This window comes from Pezoporus flaviventris, unplaced genomic scaffold (genome assembly GCF_033815535.1).
Source record: "Pezoporus flaviventris isolate CSIRO_AGI_PZ_B2104156 unplaced genomic scaffold, CSIRO_AGI_Pfla_v1 ptg000047l, whole genome shotgun sequence".
In the NCBI taxonomy this organism is placed as follows: Eukaryota; Metazoa; Chordata; class Aves; order Psittaciformes; family Psittacidae; genus Pezoporus; species Pezoporus flaviventris.
The window spans coordinates 2,693,382-2,705,304 of NW_026892595.1; the positions used below are offsets into that span (position 1 = coordinate 2,693,382).

The 11,923-nt window shown below is 44.4% G+C and overlaps 1 long non-coding RNA gene across 2 annotated transcripts in view; it reads left to right on the plus strand.

The window, feature by feature from the left end:
• LOC133276859 (uncharacterized) overlaps positions 1 to 11,641 on the plus strand; it is a 41,191-nt gene extending 29,550 nt beyond the window's left edge. The window contains exons 3-4 of one of the 2 annotated variants that reach the window (XR_009746038.1): positions 7,282 to 7,502; positions 10,766 to 11,641. This is a non-coding gene — a long non-coding RNA (uncharacterized LOC133276859). The remainder of the gene's footprint in view (positions 1 to 7,281; positions 7,503 to 10,765) is intronic. The other variant, XR_009746039.1, reaches the window with a different exon arrangement.
• The last annotated feature ends 282 nt before the right edge of the window (positions 11,642 to 11,923 follow it).

The following is an 11,923-nucleotide window of genomic DNA, read 5'->3' on the forward strand; positions in this document are numbered from 1 at the left end:
AGAAGAAATTCACACAAGCCAGAACCTGTTAGAGGTATGAGATATGAGACCTCTACCAGTTCCCTCTCCATCCCTCTCTCCCGACAGCTGAAGTGTTTGGTAATTGAACTGTATCAAAGGTGTATCTGGTTGTAATGGTGAAATTGTATAACAGCTTGGGAGGTTTTTCCAGGAGCTGGATAAGTTATTGAGTTTATGGTCAAACAAATGGATCTGTGCTCCCCGTCACATCTGCATGTTCTGTTGTAGCTCCAACATAGGTGCTGTGGAAGCAGACTGTGGAAGCAGACCTTACATACAGCTCACATAGAACATTTGTGCTTCAGACTCAACCCTCTTCTGTTAATCCTCAATGAGCACCCATCCATAGGCACCCTGGACCCCCAGCACTATGTCATTTCTAAAGACAGAGGTGAGGAGCACAGTGTCACCAGAAGGAAGAGAAGCAGGAAGACAGAGGTTTCAACAAGCACAAAAACCCCTCCAAGCAAATAAACAAAAAGACAAGACCCTCCCCTTTTCCATCAAGAATGAGGAAATGGCCCAGGAAAAGCAGAGAAAAGAGAAAAATACACAGATGTGATCACAGAACTGGGCCAGGGACAGCAGAGGATGCATCTGCTAATCTTCACCTGAGGAGCAACATGTTTTTCTCAGTTTGGAGATCAGGTAAGTGATGAAAAATATACCTCAAAATGCATGAAAACAAGGAAGGTTTGAAATAATTTAGATACATATTCTAGTGGGGGAAATGAAATTTAAATGTACAACTATGAACAGCAGTACAGGTAATATGTGTATAGCCTCAGAAGTTGGGTGCATCTGTAAAACAGAGCTTCCCCCTGGCTGGTGCAGGAGTTAACACCTCTTGAAGTGCAACATCTCTATAAGGAACATGAGAAGCCTGGGTCAGACCAAGGCTCTGTCTAGCCTTGTACTCTGCCTCTTTTACTGCTTTACAGCAGATCTACAGAAAAGCTTCTGAGAACAAGTCAATGTGGAGTTTTACCCCCTGAACTGAATATACTGTGGCCCAGCCTCCAGCAATCTGGGCTCAGGGACTTCCTGACCCAGAGATAATAACTTTATGTGTAGCAGTTGCTCATGGGCACTTGGCTGAGTGTTCTCATGGAGCACAAACGCACGCTATTCATGAGTGTGCAGCTGTGCCAGCTCACTAAGAGATGCCCCACTGGTGTTGCTGTCCTAGTTACGTGGTATGTGCTATATTTTCACTTTATCTAGGCTATGAAGTCAATATGAAATTTTTATACAATGCAGCACTGAAAATTTGAGAGGCTTCTTTCTATAGGTGTGAAGACTTTGAAGGTGACAGTACTATATTTCTTTTGGACTGACTTTGTGTTGGCTCCTGCAGTGCCCATTACAAGGAGATCATATGGCATGTTGGGAATAGCTGCAAGAGAGCTCTTTTTTCCAAAACGTATCTGTGTGTAGTTCCCTTCTTTACCATATTTAAAGCAAACGGTCCATTGTCATGTAATTGTTATGTGAAGTCAGAGGAAATATTGATAGATTGTGACAGAATTTAATTCATTTCTTTGTTGTAGATTGATATTTCTTGGGCTCCGACAGCACTGGCTGCCTTCCCAGAAACATCTCCGAATTTATCATCATTGGGTGCCAAACCAAGGCAGAAGGAACAAGTTTTAAATATAAAACTCCTCAGACTATGGGGACGTTTCAGCATGATGAAGTTCCAGCCATAACCCCAAGCTGAGTGCCACAGAGTAAGGATAGCTGAAAGGAACCAAGGCAGTGAATTAGCTGTGTCAGTGGAGGGAGATCAGCTTTACAGAGGGGTGTCCCTGCCTGCCAATGGGCAATTTTGCCCCACTCCTAACTTTTGGTTCATGCTGAAGATCATTTCCTTCTTTGTCACAGTTGTGTCTAGGCAATGAGTGAAAGAAATGAGAGCGTAAGCTAACACAGACTTGCCCATCTGGAATACTTTGCAGACTCCAACACTCAGAGCCTCCACGGGAATCCAGCAGCTCAAATTGCTGATGGGCAGAGGTTGCGCTTCATCCTGCCTGGCAGGAAAGCTCATGGCCTTGCTTTCTCAGTCCTGCTTGCTGACCAGCTGTGAGCTTCAATACCTCCTCCTGATCACTGTTTCTGTAGCAGAGCAGGATGAAGCCCACTGCGGAGGCATGCACAAGGTGACATTCCTTAGAGGCACACAGAGATGCAGCTGCTGATGTGACTGGCACTGTAATTGTTGCCATGAGTCACTGGAGCTGTACACACTTGTACCACAGATGAGTTTAGCCATGGTGCTCATCTGGTGAAGTACAGCTTCAGTGTCTGCTCTTAGTAGCGTCCCACAAGACAAATTAGGAACCAAGGCACAGTAAGTTGAATTTCATACTAACATTAAACACTCTAATGACTTTATAAGACTGGACTGAGAGTGAAGATGTTTTGGCATAGTGCCAGGATCCATGGTGTACAACTCAAGTTGTCCACAGGGGATGAGGAACAAGCTGGCTGCCGACAGTGAGGCTCGTAAGCATACATTGCACCATTTAGCCTGTGAAGTTAGCATAGAATCTTCCTGAGTACAATGGGAACAGCTACTCCTTGTTAGTTTGGTCTGGCTGGATAAGCTCTCAGCACATCCTTCCTGCAGGGGTCACAGCAGGAGAATGTGGAGGAAAACAGAAGTAGTGAGGAGAGTTTGTAGAGCAGTGTCAGAGAAAACACCCTTTTTCACTGAAAAACGATCAGTAAGGCAGTTAACAAGAAGTCTGGTTACCCAGCCAGATCAAACCAACCTCCAGTACTCAGTCTGCAGAGATCTTACCCTCCTTGCAGCAGTGCCGGCTAAGCCTCTCCCTCTAACGTTAAAACAGTCTTTAATTTGAAAGGAAAGGACCTCCAATTGCTCTGATCTCTGGTTTCCACAACCATGGGGAAACATGGAGTGCTCCTCTCACTTGCCAGGTGGGAAAGTGAAAGCTCACAACCCAAGTTCTCTAGGAAGTCCTTTCCCTTCATAGTGAGCTCTTGTCCTGGTGAACCCAGTTTGCTAAGAGACAGGAGAAGTCTTAGTGCTGGGAGGAGAACCTGGTTGTCTCCCTGTGACAAGCACTTCCCAGCTGACTCATTCTGGGTTGAAGAGAAGAAACTCATTTTTACCAAGGATCTCACCTCTCTGAAGACTGTTCTTTATATTCTGCTCCCCTCTGAGCTCGGCAGTAGTGTCTGGTGCTGTGAAGCATAGCAGCCTTCACTGACAAGCCTTCCACCCTGCGTATCTTCTTTTCTTTGAATGTTTTCCATCAGGAGAGCAACCAGTCTGTACTTCCTACAAAAATTGCTTCTGGCTGCCAGGCTGGATCCGCTTTCAGCACTAGAAGTGACACTGTAGGGCAGTGTTTCTCCTAACTGCAGCATCAAATGAAGCAGCATACCGCAGAGGAAAAGGACAGTGGGGTACAGTTTGCTACCAGTGACAGTGTAAGGCACGGACTACCCTGACAAGTTCTACGGTCTGGGGGGGCATTGGTACTGGGGTGCAGTGCCCACCTCCCACAGAGCCAACTGCATCCCACCCATGGCACAGCACCTCTGCTCAGGCCCTCCTTCCAAGCAAAAAGGTTAAGTATTTCTGGTGGAGCATGTTGTCGGTTCATTCGCATCCTTCTGGATTCATGCATAGCTCAGGTCTGGGATGTTGGTTCTCTGTAGAGATTTGCTTTTACACTGATTGACAAGTCAGCAGTATGGTGATGTTGGGACTTCAGCCAGCGCAAATGTTGGTGCCTGGGAGACCAGCAACACACCTCAGAAAGGTTTAGATTGGGTCGTACCTTTCCTGGGCACTGTCAGCTTTTCTGGAGCTGACAAAGCTGGATTCTCTATATTCCAGTCCTTCAAGCTGCACTTCCAGAGAAGCCTGCAAGCCCTGAAAATCCCAAATAAATACTGTCCCTTGTGACACTGTGTGTGAATATCACGTCAGGCTCAGACAAAGGTGAGGCTGCTCTCACCTTTTAAAGAAGCAAGACTCAGGGCTTCTTGCCATCACAAAAATCAGAAGGAACAAAACTGAATTAACCATTTCTGCCCATCTCAGGCTACTGTATCCAGTCTGTTCCTGGAAATCCTGGTTAATCTTGCAAAATCAGACCGGGGGGGGGGGGGGGGGGGGGGCTATCCCCACAGCCTTGCCTCTCTTTCCCTTTGCCTTCCTTCCCCAGCAGATTAGTGAACGCAGGAGAGACACAATGATTTTTTTCTCCTCTCCTAGTACTAGTCTCTTCTAGTAAATTTTGACAGTATTCTGTTTTAAAGGCAGGAAATTCTTCCATTAACCTCTGCTCTGCTGATGGGAGCTGCAGGCTCTGAGGGGGGAGGCTGGAGGAAGCAGGAGAGCACCAGTACCTTTCTGCCCTGGGGAGGTGAATTTCAGCCAGCCCATCGTACCACTGGCTGAACGTCAGCACAGCCGAGCCACTGCCATGACATTAAGTTGTAAAAGGCAGGAAATGTTCTTTATTGCTTTGTCTGGCAGATTTCTGTAAAAAGAACTACAAGGAGCCACTCTGGATGTGCTGCTTTTACTAAGTTTAATGCTGTTCCTGGAGGTCCTGCATGTGTTATGGCCTAATCCTGCCCTTTGTTCTCTCAGTCCTTCATACCTGGTGGTATTGGTCTCTGCACTTGGTCTATCTGAGCATGCAAGGAAGTGCAGTCAGGGGGATACAAACGACATTCCTTATGCTGAAAGGAATAGCATGTTTCTGGTTTGAACTAGCAATGTACTCGGTGGATTTCAGCACACATGGATGGCAGGCCCCCGGGTCTTACGTTGTATGTGTGCACAAATCCTATTGTGATGCTGCAGCATGCTAATTGAAGAAGGTCTTCTGAGGAGCTCTGTCTGAGTATAGGGAGGCTTCTCTTTCCCACCTAGCTAACTTCAAAAGCATGAAGTAAGATTTCAGCTGTTTAGGTAACAAATACATTTCCTGTCTTAAAAATCTCTAATGGCTTGCCTATGCACTAGAGTGCATCTTTAGGCAGATTTAATATAGTACAATACATCTTGATGCTTCAGAAATCATAAATATTACAGTATGTACAAGAGAATTGGAGTGAAGAAATCATAGTACACTGTAATACCATAGCACCTTTTAAAAAACTGATCCTGGGCATAATCTCTAATATCTCAAAACTTATCCCTCAAGAATTCCCATTAAGAGGGATAATAGTTCACTAGCTGTATCAGAGCATAACAAGTTCAAGAGCAAAAATTCATTAAGGAAACCTCTTTCTTCATAAACTACAGTGAAAATGACTGAAGGGATTCACACTTGTGCCCTTGAGATGTGTCAGTTCTCTGGAAATGTAGTATTATAGAAAAATTTAGTGTTCCCAGACACCTTCCTCAGAAATAGCAGAGATAAATCACAGCTATGCTAAGCCCAGCCAGCAAACTCAATTTCTTTCCTAAATCAAGTTCTCCACACAGTAAATAAAAGGGGAGCACCTGAAGCTAGTTGGGCATCAGTTCTCTGAAGGGGGCAGACCCATGGCCAGAGACCCCCGTGAGATGTCTATTAGCCCCTTCGCTGCTGCCGAACTGTATTGGCAAAAATGAATGACAGTTTCCACTCTGAGGAATGTAGGAGGTAGGACAAAGCAGTGAAAAGCAACAGGGGGATGTCCAGGAAGGCTTTCTTACAGTGAGATCAGTAGGACTGCAGAGGAGCATTGGGTATGCATGGGAGATCTCTTCTGTGTACCACTGAGACCTACACCCAACAAAGCTCTAATACACGGGCAATGAGAATTTCCCTTGTGTGCCCAAGGGTGATGGCATAGCTGTTCCATGTATCTCTTCCATCTCTAATGTCAGACTTCAGAATAGATCTTTAATTCCCTTTTTCCACAGAAGTGGGGCCCACAGGTAGGGACTAACTGTTCCTGAAATACTTTTCTTGTTCAGAGAGACTCCCAGAAAAATTGTATTGACCTCTCAGTGCCAATATACATGTGGATGTATTTGAGAATGTATGAGTGTATATAGAAGGTCAGCTAAAATCCTTTCTCTGCTGAAACTACCTGAAATCAGTAGATTTATTTATTTATTGCCAGAGCACTCAGGAGCCCCTAATCACACATGTGGATATACAGAGTTTCTTCTAGAAGAGGACCTAGCCCTTGAATTCAGTAAACCCAGGATTTCACCTTAACCTGTAGTGCTCTATGAGTTTTTCTTGATTTATATCTTATCTAAATTTTGAGAATATAGACTCATAGAATCAACTAGGTTGGAAAAGCCTTTAAGATCATCAAGTCCAACCTTTACCCGAGGACTGCCAATCACTCTGTCAGGGCCAAGGGGTAGGGCAGCTCAAGGCAACGTCCTCCTAAAATCTATTTCCTAGTGTGCAGAAAGCAAAATGGTGGTGGTAACCACTAGGATTGGTGAGGTTGTTGTGAGGACAGCAGTATGATATTTCTGAATGTTCATCTGGTTATCAGCATAGGTTGTTTTGTCACTATTTTGTCTGTGTTGAAGGTAATCTTCTGGCACAGGCTGTATGTGCATTCACGGAGAATTCCACTCAAGCTGTCATGGTCCATACATCTGATCTCGTTCCATCAGCACACACCTACAACTCAGAAACTTGTTTTTCAGTAGAGACAGTCAGTCTCTACCTTTCCCCTGTTGCAACACATCAAAAGACACTGAGCAGCTCTGATCTTAATCACTCAAACTGGATTTTACATAGAAACAAACAGCTGAAAAATAAGTATTTCTTTTCCAATTTAGAAATTACAGATATATCACTGTCATCTAATGCATGGTTAAGCCAGCCTTTCGCTGTGTGGAGCAAGGCACTGGCTGTAGAGGGTGGGGGACTGTGCCTTGCTCTAGGCAGTTACACCACCTCCCCTGTTCCATGGGGCAGGCTGGCAGCAAAGATGGTGAAGGTCCTCTCTGTGCTGCAGGAGGTCCTTGGAGCAGAGCATCCCGATAGCATCATTTCCATTCGCTCCCAGACTGATTCTTTCAGACTAATCAAGTGTCATAAAAAAGCACCTCAGCTTAACTGATAGTCATACCCACCCAACGTCCATTTCACTTAGAGGTAATTGAGCAGGGGATGCATTCAACCTGTACAGAATTCAAAATGAAAAGCCACTAGACTCCAGTGTTGTTGACAGGAAAATATTGTACCCATCACTCCAGCTGTTTCTGATTGCTAGTTACAAATACGTGTTATGAAATTCCCATTTACTTAGGCATTGCAGGTCATCGGACAGGGAAGATGGATGATGTCATCAGCTTCCATTTTTTCTGGATGAGCGATGTGGTGTTGCTGGCATTAATATGCAAGCCTTATGCAAGATCCCTTTCCATGGATCTGTTGATCTGCAGTTGAAAATGAAGAGCATCAGCACTGCCACAGTCATTCCTGAAGGAATTCCTTGTAATTGCGCTTTTGTCGAGTAGATAGTGAAAGGTGAGGCTGAAATTTGAGAATTTGCTTTAATTTGTAACCATATCCAGAATTTCAGTTCAGATCTCACACACAGAAAAAAAACCCGGACTCCAGTATATTGTATTGCTTACTCCATTATGTGGTAGTTAATAATTAAAAGCATGCTGCAATTGCTTTTATGAATTCATAATGGGGAGATGAAGGATTACCGCAAGTTGTAATTTGACATCCAATAATCTTTGCTGTATTTCAGTTATTTGCTAGTGAAGCTTAATTTCTTTCTTCAATTTTGATGATACAAAGAAAGAATTAACACGAGATGTTTCCTCTGCACTTGTGCAATTCTAAAGTGCCTTATTTAAAAGAAAGGAAAATTACATGCAGTTTGCTAGAGCGCCTCTTCAAAGCCCCCTTACATGGTATTGTTCTATGACATCCATCATCCCTCATAGACGGCTGTAAAATTGGCTGACCTGGGGACTGCTGCCACTGATGTGACCTACTGGATCCCTTCAGCCCCTGGGGACACAGTCTGGTCCATCATGAAGTCGAGTGGGTTTTATGCCGTGCAATTTTATCCTTAGGTTTCTTTTTGTATCTATGTCTCCAGACATACAAAGACTACAGTAGGCATCTAACACTAGATACAGACACCAGCACCAGGTATTTCATTTCTAAGCTATGACTGCTTGAACCGTGTAGCTCCTGAAGGCCCAACCAAGCTGAGCTTGATACTAGCAGACATGGAAACGCCTCTTGGCCAGCAGCTTTACTGCAGAGCAGGGAAGAGTGCAGACACATGGATGGACTGCTCTGGGATTAATGAGATAACAAAGCTGTCCTCTCCCAAACAATTCCTAGGTGTAATTCAGAAGCAGGTAAGGCACAAGACACTTTCCAAAGAGATGACCTGCATGTGACTGCCTGTGTTCTGGAGGTTAAGGAGCTTTTAACCACAAGGAGATGAGCCATTTCATGCCTGAGAAGAGTGCTGGGAATGATCAGTTTAATAGTGCAGCTATGGTCTCTGTGGCAGTACTCTGTAGTGAAAAAGCTGTGCATTTTGCACATTGAAAACACAAGGATGTTTGCTTTGTGCCCTTGGCATCCACCTTGTCATGATCACGATCACGGCCAACATGATCAACAAAAAAAACAAGGCTTGAAGGAGCTCCTCAGCCTCTCCTCTGCACCTGCTGCATGTCATACCAGCTCTTACTGCTACTGATCAATGCAGTGAAGTTTGACTTAGTTAGTGTGATCCCTACCATGCAGGATGGCACACAACAATGCATGGTGGGTGAGGAGGTGCTTTGGGTAACAGACCTCTCCCACATCCCGAACATTAAGGAAAGTCAGAAGCAAGGATCTGGGGAGGAGGGATATAGGGCCTGCCTGGTCCTCTCCCTTCCTGTCCTTCTGTCTTTTTCTCTTCAGCTGCTATACTGAGTGAAGAGCCTAAAATGGAAGCGGTCTGTCATTTCTCAAGCTCAGGCATGCAGCCCTAATGGCAAGAGGCTGCTGACCACGTGAGGTGCCAACACGGTCTCCTGAGTAACACATGCATTTTGGCACAAAAGCTGGCCATTCCTGGCTGCAACCAAGGACTGGTTTCTGACCTTTCCATGTCTGTATGCAGCTTGCAACATCTTTAATGAGAAACAGCGCTGCTCAGTTGTAAAAAGTTCTCTGTACTTTATATGTCTGCTATTTCTTCATATTGCCGCTGGCAAATCTTGCCAAAGAAGCTGTGGGCGCAAGTGTGGTCCTTGCAGATGTTGGCCACAGGCAGGGCTGCTCCCCAGATGTGGCTTTCTGCAGTGTAACTCTGAATGTGAAGCATGTAGATAACGACACAATGTATATGAGATTAGGAAGAGGCATGGGACACTGTAAGGCTTGCTTTAGATGGTATATAGTAGATAGGAAAGGTCAATGGGAGCTATTTTGAGCTGGATATGCACTCCAAGGATGGGATTTTTGTGCTCTCTGGTCTATGTTTGAGTTTTCCTGGCCAGGAGACAGCTTATTTCTCTTCAGAGTAAGACTGGATGTGAACTAGTATGCATGCAGCTTACACAATCTGGCAAACTGACACTGCATGAGATGGAAATGGCCCAGCAAGACATTGCAGTGTTCGGCTCTAATGTCCTGCATGGCACAGACCATACAGTTTCATCAAGTATATACTTCCTCAGGCTTGCAGCTTCTTCCAGAGATAAACTGTATCTCACGAAAGGTAACTCATTACATTGTGAGAGAGTTCCCAACTAGAAATCTCTAATTACACATCCTCAGTGAGCTCTCCTTTTAGTCTGAATTTGAGACTTTCCACTTCCAGCCTTTTACCTATTAAGTTAGAGTTTTCTACTGCCAGGTGTCTCTTTGTACAGGTATGTATAGGATCTTCTCTTTGTTGAGATTAGTTTCCTTTGATTTCTCATTGGAAGAAATTATCCAGATCTCAAGTAATTACTACAGACTTTTTCTGAACCCTTTTACAGTTGACAACATTCTTTTAAGAAATGGAAATGAGAAGTGAGGAGCCAGTACTCCAATCAGTACTGTTGCTTTCAGTGGAAATGACATTGTTTATACCTCACATTTGCTTTTTGGCTGCTGTAACACACGGGGAGCTCATGTGCTCTTAGTGACTCATCATGCCTTTGCAATTAGTTTTTAAGTCATTCTTTTCAAGTACCAATCTATGACCTACATTTATGTTTCATACGTATATGACCTTGCCTTTAACTTGCTTACAGCGCCTGCTGTTCAGGTGAGCCTTAGTTTCCGTGATCACCACATCACTCATGGAAGCCGACCTTATTAATTATGATCCTGCTAGCTTTTGGGTTGCCTGCAAACTGTGATGGTTAATGGAGGTGTCAACTCTCCAGTTGGCTGACACATCTTGTTGCTCACACTAGAGGTTAACTTACATCATTACAGCTGGCCTTCTGGGGAGGAAGATGCTGCACCCTATTCCTTGTGCTCCCCTTTGGGGTTATGGTTTTCTGTTTGTGGTACCAGAAGCTATGTCTTTGAGGTACCACAGCTCACCCTGTGATTGTTAGAAAAGACTCGGAGGCAGCGCGAATCACCAATCATCACTGGGCTGTGCTTGCAGGTGCTGCTGGAATCCTTCTGGAAGCAACTGCAAGCCTTTCTGGACACTAAGGCAGAGGCAGGCAATGAAGCGGAATTCCTAGAATACGCTTTTTGGCCTAGTTTCATAAAGATAGCAGATCTTTACAACCATACTGCTGCCTGTCTGTCTCTTCCAGGCCCTCCAATGAATGAGGACTGTTTGAGAGCTTAAAGTGAATTTGCCAGAGGGCTCTGCTCCCACAGAAGCTAATTTCCTACAAGCAACAAAAAGCAGTGGGTGAAAGGAGGAGAGAGACTCTGCTAATGCAGCATGCGCTCAACGCCTACCTGTTGAGCTTGGGCTGCCAGCTGGCTGCACAGCACCAGCATGCCATGGAGCTCAGGAGACATAGCACCTCCTGCCTCTGGGGCGAGAAGGAAAGAAGGACCCTGTGCCTGGAATGTGGAGGACAAGCCACATGGAAAACCACTGGAAATGGTGTGGGGAGCAAGAGCTTGCAGGAAATTGAGTGGGAGCAGTTGGCAACCCAGGCTTTGTAACCTTACTCGTAGAGCTGCAGGTCTGGGGTCAATGGCATGGCACTTACCTACAGGTCTAAGAGGAATAGTTCCTCTGTATCAGTAATCGCACATCAGTTGACTCATTTCCAACAAAATGACAGTGACTGAATGTTTCAGGACCATTTCTCTGTGTCACATGCACAGGATCCTTCCCCATTAGTGCTAATACATTGAAATCAGGAGTGATTGAACACTAATTACCCTTCTGTTTGCACTTTGTAGCCTAGGGGAGCACATGCTCTGGGTCAGATGCAAACAGCAACACTGCTGTGCAACCATTATAGCCCCATCTGAAATGACTTTGTCTCTGGAGCCCTTTATTGTACCTCCTTTGGGGCTGTTTGGATATGTGATATTATTTGATAATAGCATTTACTCTACAGGAATGTTGCAAAGATTAATTAATTAATTAGGGTTTTTTTGAAGTTGGGAAAACGAAAAGTGCTATACAGAATCACAGAATAAATGTTCCCAGGTATTATCAAGTATTATATGTTTCAAAACCTCATCTTTTTTTTCTTGTATATTTTTGCAGCTTTAACTTCCCATCTTGTGCCACACAAATTTCGATTACCAGTAATAGTCCAGTATGCTATGTGCCAAATGATAGTTCCCCAAAAATGTGTGAAGCCAATTCTAAAGATAAGGACTTTTTTGTCATTATACGAGTATATTAATATTTTATATGTCATATAAAATATATTTATGAGTGAGAATACATGCATATATACCCACATATGTATGTGTTACAAACAGGTATGCATGTATGTATG